The 11,882-nt window shown below is 35.5% G+C and overlaps 1 long non-coding RNA gene across 1 annotated transcript; it reads right to left on the bottom strand.

Moving 5' to 3' along the window:
• Nucleotides 1–10,750: 10,750 nt before the first annotated feature.
• On the bottom strand, nucleotides 10,751–11,566 carry LOC121968576. Its single transcript, XR_006108223.1, has 4 exons — nucleotides 11,488–11,566; nucleotides 11,199–11,261; nucleotides 10,962–11,069; nucleotides 10,751–10,783 (listed from the first exon to the last, which is right to left on the bottom strand). It is a non-coding gene; the product is annotated as an uncharacterized LOC121968576 (long non-coding RNA).
• Nucleotides 11,567–11,882: the final 316 nt, after the last annotated feature.

Genomic DNA, 11,882 nt, shown 5'->3' with positions numbered 1-11,882 from the left:
TAAAGCCGAGTGACGTTGGTTCAGGGGTCTCTCAGCAGTTAATGGACCACGTATAGTCCGATCGGACATTAAGGCATCCACTGTCCAATCAGTCGGACTTGCAGCCTCCTTCGATTAGATTTGAGGAGACGACTTATGATATGGAGATAAGAGCTTACGTGGCACAGGTCAATAGACATGGTGTAGGTCAAAGTCAAAGCGGTCAACACCAGGGTTCAAGCAAGGCTAATCCGAGCAGAAATGACTACATCAGTCAATCGGAATGATGTTGCTCGATCGACGAAAAATCAGTCTGAGAGGACTACCCATCTGATCGGATATGGCATCGACATCAGTCATGTGAAGTAATAAAGTAAAAGACTAAAGGTCTTGAGGAAGAGGAAACAAAGAAGAATACTCTATCTATCATTAAATGCACAAAAGTCAAGACAAATATATCTTCTGTAAATAATCAATATCATTAAATATGAGCAGATGGAAGATTACTATATAAAAAAAATATATCAGATATGAAGAAAAATCAAGAAAATGAAAAATTTTATTTTTATTATTTTCTATTTTTCTTCCTCTATTCTTATATGAGGATCAACACTATAAATATTTTTCCTAATTTAATTTTATCTTATAAATACGAACGAGATTCTCATTTAATCAATAGAATCGGTTCTCAACTTTCTATCTTCACGTCTCGAACAGAATCATTACTCCTTCTCGTACTCTGACAGATCCCTCCATGAGATTTTGCTGTCCTTGAAAAATTGATATTGATGAGTTTGTGAATCTCCGTGTCAAGTCTCTCATGACGTATTCGTTGAGGATCCCGAGTGGAATTACTTGGCACTCTCCCATTACCTCCCCTATCAGATGAATGTATAAAAGCAACGTGTTTAAAAGATTGAGTGGGCTTTGATAAGGACGTAGCCATATAGTAAAAGTCAACATTAGAGGATGGTGCTACGAGGACAAAGGCTAGAACCGTCGGACATGTCGACAAGAGAGGTTGACTTTATAGTAGTCTGGACAACTTCTGTTTGGCTGGCACTTTGGCAAGAGATTCAAAGCTTTAATTTGAGTCACAATTAATCCAATTGTTTTTTTAAAAAAAATTGATGTTTTAAATCTTATGATCCAGAGAATCTTTGTTGGTTTCAAATATTACATCAATACTAAAATTTTAATTTATAATTTTTTTTCTAAGCCTTATTTTTTCATGAGATAAAACAAATTGTAAAAGATAAACATGAATTGTAATTTGTAAAAACATGAATAATCAAATAAAATATTCAATAGAATAAGTAAAAAAAGTACGTTTACAGAAATGCAATTCGGCAAGAATCTTAAAATAAAATTCAAGTTAGTTTGATGATTATCTCGTCTCATATATAAAACAACAATTTTCATTGCCCTAAATACCTTCGGTATTAGCGCAACAATATAAAATATATTCGATAAGTTTTCTTTTAAAGGATATAAATGGTCCAAAAAAAGTCATCCTATTTTTAAAAATTATTAAAATGATATTTGTATATTCAAAAAATGTTTATTTCTATGCTATTATAATACATTTAATCGAAATTACACCAGCATACTTAAAATTACTCAGTCAACCTACTCAAAACTATTTTAATATTGATCGAGTTTTAGTAAAACTATTATAATTTGATCATGAGTATTCAATTTAGCTGTTACTAATTCAGTTTGTTTTTTTTTCCCAAAATTGATAGAATGTAAAATAATAGATTTACAACGACACTGATAATCAAAATGCCTCAGGGCACGGTGTGACAAAAGATTTGACATTTTTCTTAAACAGCGAGATCCATTCCCGTGCAAAACATATTTACGGCTATCGAATTTTGTATGACGCATTGATGCCACGTCGAGAACTACGAGTCTTCCTAAAACCAAAAAAAAAAAAAATAAATAAATAAATAAATAAATTTGCTATCTTGGCGATCCGCTATCTTAAAAACCGACTCTTTCTATAAGATATGATGTAATAGTCAAAAATTACGAAGAGATGACCATCAAAATCAGAGAATATGTGTATGAGCGGATCATTTTCCTCCGAACTTGGCTCCCCTGCCTCATGGTCACAACTCTCTATTCACACCTCGTCAACCTCGCACCGATCGGACCCCCGGGGCTTAGTTCCTTCTCATGAGCAAGATCCTTAGTCTACTCTAGATTGGTTCCAGTGTCGATCGGACCTCCAAGGTTCAGCCCCTCACTTCTCATAGGCACGACCCTTAGTCTACTCCCGGTCAACCCCACGCTAGTCGGAGCCCCAGGGTTCAACCCGTCACTTCTCATGGGCACGACCCTTAGTCTACTCCCGATCGACCTAGTGCCGATCAGACCCCTAGGGCTTAGTCGCTTACTTCTTATGGGCACGACCCTTAGTCTACTCCCGGTCTGCCCCCATGCTGGCCGGACCTAGGACTCAATCTCTCACTTCTCATGGGCACAACCCTTAGTCTACTCTCGATTGACCCCAATGTCGGTCGGACCCCTACGGCTCAGTCCCCTTACTTCTAATGGTTTAGACTTGGATCACTTGGTCCTAAGAAGATCGTACTGGTTCCACTGTACAAAAATTTTGTACAAGTGTCGAACCTTTCCTAAACAACCTATTGTGTTCTTTAGAAATTAAATTAGGAATCGCAAACGAAACTTAACATTATTGATTCCAAATTTAACTTATCTGTTCTTAATGGTTTAGATTTGGATCGTAAGCGGAACTTAATACTATTGATCCAAATCCACGTATGTTATAAAGTTGATTAAATATTTATTTCTAAAATCGGCTCTCAGCTCAAATATGGCGAGACACTAGGCTTTCTTGGGTATGAGATTATCTACCACTGCCTCGACAAAGCCTTTAATAGAAATTCAATATTTAATTTCCTAAAATAACATTATGTTTAACCGAAAAGAACAATCGAATCACAAATTCGAAAAATAAAACAAAAGAAACACAACTTCGAAACAAATCTGAAACTCTAGAATCATATGCCTCTTGTGTTTGGAATTCATACAAAGAAAAACTAGTATGATGCGGAAACCAATTACTAGTTATACCTTTCTTTGTAAGCAAATAACCTCTTGATCTTCTACCGTATTCCTCTTCTAATCTCGGACGTTGTGTGGGCAACGATCTTCCGAGACGAGAACCACCAAGCTCCTTCTCCAAGCTAGATTCGGCCACCACCAATTCTCCAAGAGATGTAGAGGTCCGGCCACCACCACCAACCTCCAAGGGATGCTAGAAACAAAGCCTCCTTTCTCTCCTTCTTCTCCTAGCTAGAACCGGCCACCAAGGACTCCTCTTGTGTTGATGCCGCCGGCCACAAAGGAGGAAGAGAAAAGGAGAAGAGCTAGAAGCAATAGGGCCGGCCACCACCAAGGAAGAGAGGGAGGGAAATAGAATAGAGTTGTTAGCCATGAAGACACCCCTACCCTCTCTTTTATAATCCTTGGTCTTCGCAAATAAGGAAATTTAAATAAAAACTTCCTTAATTCCTTTTACCATGAAAAGGAAAATTTAATTGATTAAAAATCAATTTCCTTTTCTTTATCTACATGGTCGGCCACCTACAAGCTCCAAACAAGGAAAGTTTTAATACAAGAATTAAAACTTCCTAATTTGTTTCCGGAAATTTTTAATAAAAATTTCTCTAGTAATTTATCCCTTCATGGTTGGTTATAAAAGGAAATTTCTTTAAATTAAAATCTCTCTTTTAAAACATGTGGATGATTTCCAAAAAGGAAAGTTATCTCTAAAACTAAAATCTCCTTTCAATCTACAAATAAGGAAAGATATCTAATCTTTTCTTAATCTTTTGTAGAAACTTATAAAAGGAAATATTTAATTTTAAAACTCTCTTTTTAAATCATGAACATGGTTACAAAAAAGGAAAGTTTTATCAAAATAAAATCTTCCTGTCAATCTACAAATAAGGAAAGATATCGAATCTCTTTTTACTCTTTTGTAGAAAGCTATAAAAGGAAAATTTTAAATTTTAAACTTTCTTTTAAAACCATGGAATCCACATAAGAAAAATTTTAAAATAAAAATCCTTTTATTTTGTTTAGGGTCGACCACACCATGCTTGGTCTCCAAGCATTGGCCGACCCCTCTATTTGGCTCATCCTTTTTTCTTTAGCCGGCCCAAGCTTGGGTTCCAAGCTTGCTTGGTCGGCCCCATTATGATGGGTAAGAAGGTGGGTAAGGGTGGGTATAATACTTTATAAATAAGAGGCTACGATAGGGACCGAGAGGAGGAATTGATTTTGGTCTCCTGATGAAATTAAGCTTCCCGTGTTCGCCCCGAACACTCAACTTAATTTCATCAATAATAATTCATACCACTAAAGAATTATTATTGAACTACCGCACCAATCCCAAATTACATTTTGGGCTCCTTCTTATTATGAGTGTGTTAGTCTCCCTGTGTTTAAGATGTCAGATGTCCACTAATTAATTGAGTTACTGACAACTCATTTTAATTAATATCTCAGTCCAAGAGTAGTACCGCTCAACCTTATCGTCATGTCGGACTAAGTCCACCTGCAGGGTCTAACATGACAATCCTTATGAGCTCCTCTTGGGGACATTATCAACCTAGATTATTAGGACACAGTTTCCTTCTATAATTAACAACACACACTATAAGTAATATCATTTCCCAACTTATCGGGCCTTTTGATTTATCGAGCTAAATCTCACCCTTTGACAAGTCAAAGAAATAAATACTAAATATATGTGCTTGTTATTATATTAGGATTAAGAGCACACACTTCCATAATAACTAAGGTCTTATTCTTTTATTAAGTCAGTATAAAAAGAACTTACCTTAAATGGTCCTACTCAATACACTTAGAGTGCACTAGTGTAATTTATTAGTTAAGATAAACTAATACATAATTACACTACGACTATTCCAACGATTTGTTCCTTTCCATCTTAGTCGTGAGCAACTGTTTATAATTTATAAAGAACTGATAACATGCTCTTCTGTAAGTGACATCACTCACCATGTTATCTACAATATAAATTAATTGAACAACTACACTTAGCAAATAAATATAGACATATGATCAATGTGATTCTTTTATTTCAAAATAGATGTTTACAAAAAGCTAGGTTTTTAGTATACACTCTAACAATCTCCCACTTATACTAAAAGACTATGTTACCATATATCCTGCCATACATCTGATTCCAAACCCTTCAACATGCCCATCAAAAGCTCTTGCCTTAAGGACCTTAGTGAAAGGATCTCTCAGGTTATTATCTGATGCAATCTAGGTGGCAACAACTTCTCCTCGTTATACGATGTCTCGTATTGGGTGGTACTTACGCTCTATTGTGTTTACTTGTTATATGGACTTATGGTTTCTTCGAGTTTGCTATTGCACCACTATTATTACAAAAATTGTAATAAATTTTTGGACAAACCAGAAATCATGTCTAAGTTTATCATGAAGTTTCTGAGCCATACAGCTTCTATGGCTGCCTCAGAGACTACCACATACTCAGCTTCTATGGTGGAGTCCGGAAAAGCACCTATGCTTAACACTCCTCCATAGTTATGACTTCACCTCCTAAAATAAACACAAAACCCCAAGGTCGACTAACTATTGTCCCTATCTGATTGGAAGTCAAAATCCGTGTAGCCCACAGAGATCAAATTATCTGCCTTGTAAACTAGCATATAATCTCTAGTCCCTCTAAGGTACTTTAATATATGCATTACGACAGTCTAGTGTCCCGGTCCTAGGTTACTTCGATATCTGCTAACTATACCTTGGGCAAAACAGATATTTGGTCTCGTGCATAACATAGCATACATTAGGCTTCCGACAGCTTAAGCATAAGGAATTGTTTTCATGTCCTCTATTTATTTTGATGTCTTCGGAGACATCTCTTTAGATAAAGATTCTCCATGCACAAAAGGTAGAAAAACCTTTCATGGAGTCTTGCATGCTTAAACGAGCTAGGATAGTATGAAGCTCGGGATAAGCACAACATTCTTTTCTTGTGATCCCTTTGATCTTGAGAATATGTGCGCACTCTCCCAAGTCCTTCATATTGAATTATTTCGACAACCATACCCTTACTTCCGACAACACTTTGATATTGTTTCCAACTACCAAAAATGTCATCTACGTATAGTACAAGAAATACCACCACGTTTCCATCACACTTCTTGTATACACAAAACTCATCCGGACACTGAATAAATCCATAAGTCTGGATTACTTCATTAAACCGGATGTTCTAAGACCTTGAAGCTTTGCTTTAGTCCATAAATAGACCGATTGAGCTTACATATTAGATGCTCTTTGCCCTTTGTAATGAACTCCTCTGATTGCTTTATATTGATGCTTTCTTCAAGACTTCCATTAAGGAAAGCTGTCTTGACATCCACTTGCCAAATCCCATAATCAATATGAGCAACAATAGATACAAGAATCCGGATAGACTTAAGCATGACTACTAGTAAAAGGTTTCTCTTTTTCAACAAGCCTTGCTTTGAAAGTTTCCACCTTTCCATCTGTCCCTCTTTTTCTATTGTAGATTTATTTTCACCCAATGATTTTTACACCATTTAGTGGTTCTATAAGTTCAGTATTCATTGCTCTTTGCCAAGATGCTGCATCTTTATCTTGGAGTACTTCATCATATGTCCGGGAATCAGGTTCATGTTCACCAAGGATCAAGTCCAAAATCTCTCCCAAAACATGAATCTTTTAGGTTGCCTAACAACCCTCCCACTATGACGAGGCACTTTGTCCAATTGTGTATCATTTGTGATACGTGTTGCAGTTTCTTGTGATATCTCATCTTGTACAATTGGTACTAGATTAGACGTGTCCTTTATTATTTCTTTAAGAACAAATTTACTTATGGGCATGTGGTTCATTACATAGTCCTTTTCTAAAAATCGTGCATTGATGCTAACAATGACCTTCTGATTTTTAAGACTATAAACCTCCTTTCGTTTCTCTAGGATAACCCATAAACAAGTGAACTCTTGTTTTTAATTCTAACTTATCAGTGTCACCCTTCAACACATGTGTTGGACTACCCCAAATCCAAATATGCTTTAGACTAGGCTTACGCCTATTCTACAATTTTATGGGAGTAGAGGGTTCTGATTTAGAAGGTACTGTGTTCACTTCCGTTTCTAGAGTATATCCTCAAAATGAATTTAGTAATAACTCATCATCAATCTAATTATTTCTATAAGAGTCCTATACCTTCTTTCTGCCACACCATTTTGTTGAGGTGTACCAGGTGCAGTCAGTTGGGATTTAATCCCGACTTCTGATAAGTGTCTCCTAAACTCTCCTAAGAGGTACTTGCCACTACTATCTCACTACAGTGTCTTGATACTTTTACCTTGACGTTTCTCTGCATCAGCCCTGTACTCTTTGAACTTATCAAAGTACTTAGACTTGCAGTACATCAAGTAAATATATCCGTATCTCGTATATTCGTCTATAAAAGAGATGAAATATTCGAAACTACCTCTTGCATGGATAGTCATAGGTCCTCACAAATCAGAATGAACCAATTCCAACACATCTTTGGCTCTATACCCCTTAGACTTAAAAAGTCTCTCGGTCATTTTTTCTTCCAAACAAGACTCGCAGGTTGGAAAATTTTCCACCACCAATGAACCCAAAAGTTCATCGGCTATTATCCTTTGAATCCTACTCAAGTTAATATGACCTAGCCTTAGATGCTAAAGATATAATTGGTTCATTTCCGAAGGTTGCTTTCTCTTATTAGAGTTAGAAGATATGTTATTAATTTTCATTTGTTGCATCATGAGAGTTATTGGATTTATAAATTACCAACCAACGTACCAGAACAGATAACTTCCCTATTTTTCTTGATAACAATTTTGTTATTAAAAGAGGCAGAATATCAAGTTCTTTGAAAACTTGGTACGTAAAGACAATTTTATTCCTATCAGAAGATAAACATCTCCTACTGCAACAGCTACTACTTTTGTAGTAGTGCCCATGTAGACGGTGTTTTCCCTTTCATATAGTTGTCGGGTATCCTAGAACCCTGCAATGAATTGCCGACATGATCAGTGGCTCCTGTATCTACACACCAGGTACCGGTAGATAACACCACTAAACATGTATCAACTAATAAATAAAATACACCTTATTGTTCTCAGTTCTGAGAGGACAGTCCACCTTAATGTCCAAGTCTTATTTCCAATCATTACAATTGGGACTACTAAGTCTATTCTATAGTATAATAGCTAGGGGATTGACAAACATTTGAAATCCTAAGAATCACAAAAATATTTGGTCAAGACCAACACCTTAAAATCCCCGTGAATTTTGTATGCCACAATAGTGTGGACGTATACAAAATCAAAGAGGAGATTTTATCCATTAATTTTATTATCTCGTCAACCTAACTTTATGACAAATAAAATTAATAGTTGGTCTATCTTTGATCAAATATTTGGTCAAAACTTTGAATTTAAAATAATATTAATTCCTCAAAACAATATCATTTAAATTCACCAACACCTCAAATACCGTGAATTTTGCATGCCACGATAGTGTGGACGTATACAAAATCAAACATTTGTAAGAGGAGGGATTTACCCATTAATAACCTTGTCAACCTATCTTTATGACAAATAAAATTACCTCAAACACCATGAATTTTGTATGCCACGATAGTGTGGATGTATACAAATCCAAACATTTGTAAGAGGGGGTTTACCCATTAATTTTATTATCTTGACAAATAAAATTACCTCAAACACCATGAATTTTGTATGCCATGATAGTGTGGACGTATACAAAATCTCAATATTTGTAAGAGGGGGTTTTAATTTTATTATCTTGTCAACTTATCTTTATGACAAATTAATAGTTGGTTTTCCTTCAGTCACACAAATAATAGCAGTGACTCCGATGGGGAGGATACTATTAGATGTGCCTAAGTGTATACCATTACTTGACACTTAGTCCATTAATTAAGATTGTGCCCCTTCCGATGGGGAAGATCACACACTCCTAATTAATTTTCTATAGTCATCCAAAATGGAAGTTTGATCTAGTGATCCACAAGCAAACTCATCCGATATGGAGGAAGGCACTCAGAGCCAACGCGCAAGTTTGTTTGCATCACTTACAAACCAGTAATGGAGACCATGAAATTTATTTAAAAATCCCTCTCCCACTTAGTTATTTAAGGTGAGGAATTTTAGCCTAGCAAACACACAGCACACACATCACAGTAAATAAAAGCAATAAATATGGAAATTAATTTTCCAACTATTATGGTCTTTTCCATCACAGTCCTTCACGTGCTGTTAGCCCTAGGGTTCATGTCATCGGGTCCATCGAACTTCCTTTTCCGCTGCGCCTTTGGTCCTCCAATAGCACCACGCCTCGCAAGGATACGATCCGCGACATAAAAAATAAAATTTTACATACATCGATCATATATTCCACGAGGGAATGTACATCAAGTCTAGATCGAACATAAATGTAAAATCCTAGGGCTAATTCAGCTCCTGCTGTATTAGTTAAATACAATCATGCACACACAATAAAATACCCTTGACATGTCCAAGGGTTCAATCACACACAATAACCATAAGCCATAATAGTTGGAGCTTGCAACCACAGAGTTAGCATATCCTACTATTATCCTGCCTAAATTATATATGACATATGCATAATTAAACTGAAAATCAAACAAACAGAGGCAACCCCTAGCTTTGATATCAATTGTTGCTTGTGTTAGTTAGAGCCCTAGAGTCAATCATTTGATGATTGTTGTATGGACTCGTTGTATCATATTCTTATATATATAAAAGCATTTGTTTATGATTATTATGCATACTTGTATTGGTGCCAAATAACTAAGTATAATAGTGTCCTTGAGTAGAAGGTTCTTACCTATATCAATCGATTGGTTGAATCGATAGTGAGATGATATAGGGAACACTACTCCTAATCATTCCTAGTCAAGTATTAACATTCAGGGACAATGTTAATACAACGAGACTAGCATGTAGGTTAACTCGATGACTTGATCTCACAAGTTATGGATATGGAGATATCAAGTTGACACATGGGTATGCATTGGAGAATGTATACTGAATGACCACTACAACAAAAATGGCTTTTCGCAGCACGCAAATTCACTTTTTGCAGCGCGCATTGCGCGTTGCACAATTAAAAGCTGTTGAAAGTCATAAATTATTCACGACGTGCTTTTGCACGCTGCGAATAGTATTTTTCGCAGCACACAAAGCACGCCGCGGATACTATTATCCGCGGCGTGCTTTGCGCGCTGTAGATAGTATTTTCCGCAGCGCGCAAAGCACGCCGCGAATAATAGTATCCACGGCTTGCTTTGCGCGCTGCGGAAAATACTATCGACAGCGCGCAAACGTATGCTGTTGATGGTCTTAACTATATTAAAAAAATAATTTGACGAAAATAATAAATTAAAATTTTACAACAAATTTAGTGCAACTCAAATCCATACAAAATTAATAAAAGTCATAGCTTTTCATTATACCACAAAAATTCAAAACATCTAAAGCAATATATGAAATCTCTAACAAACTAGCAATTACATAACAACAATTCAACTTACAATCCAAACAAATTAGTATAATATGTATCAATCACACAATAGTATAAATTTAGATAACCATGCGACCGTGCTTCCTATTGCATCATCGAGAAACTGCATTTCATCATTTGGTCGAATTAGGTCCACCTGAAATTGAACACATGTACCAACTCATAAGTAAAAAATAGCTTGAATACATGTACAAGGAGGTATAGAAAAAATATTTTAGGCTGTATAAATAGAGATCTTAAGTATAAATTCTTATGAAAAACAAGATTAGTGAAATAAAATACTAAAGGAATCTAAAATGAGTGGACATGCTTACTATTTTCTCTCCAACAGCTTGAGTACTAGGCTCCCCATTTTTTTTCTTTTGACCTTCAATCCAAACTTGCGATCTTGTAATTTTTGTATCTACCGGACTTGTCTTTTCCTTAAATATAGAAATATATACAAAATCATTACAGCGCAATTCAAAAGATACATATATCATTACTTATTACTTAAATTATAAAAAATTTAAAATAATTACCATAATGTGAGTCAAACGAGCATAACCTACCTGAATGGAGAAGTCTCAAATCCTGTTAAGGCACTACCACAACAAATCTACTGATATTTTGAGCTGGAAAATCCAAATTGGATACGCTTTAGCTGTTACCGATAAGAATTAAATCCACGTAATTATTTAACAAAGAACATACAAGAAACTAAGACGGGAAAGTGAAACTGTTCGACCAGAAGGAACAACAACTACATAATATCTTTCCGATCTTGTAGCAACAAATCAAATTCGAAAAAGCAAGTAGCATGGAAGTTCCATCTCAGATATGCTCGTTGAGAAGAACTACCTTAGCACAAATCATGGAGCTTTCTAGATATGTAGCAAGCCAACAGAGACCAAGCCAACACTCAGACACCATCACAATGCAAGACCAAACACTACTGTGCGGAAAACAATCAAACATGCAAGTTAACTTTTTGATTACCAAGAAAGAAAATCACATATAAAAAATTGATTCCTACATCATTATATTTTAAACAAATAAATATCATGTATTATTCACACAAGTTTTACAAAACTTGTAATTACAAAACTTGAAAAAACCTATCATTATATTTTAATAGGTAGAGGTAACTGATAAAGTTTTTCTTTGGTATTATGCCCTTCCATCATGTAATTGCCACAAAATTAATTTTTTTTATGGATAACAGTATATAAATATGATCATTCTTTGGCCTGTGC

Source organism: Zingiber officinale, chromosome 3B (genome assembly GCF_018446385.1).
Source record: "Zingiber officinale cultivar Zhangliang chromosome 3B, Zo_v1.1, whole genome shotgun sequence".
Taxonomy (NCBI): domain Eukaryota; kingdom Viridiplantae; phylum Streptophyta; class Magnoliopsida; order Zingiberales; family Zingiberaceae; genus Zingiber; species Zingiber officinale.
The sequence above is the reverse complement of the archived record's forward strand: the minus strand, read 5'-3'. Positions and strand labels throughout refer to the sequence as shown.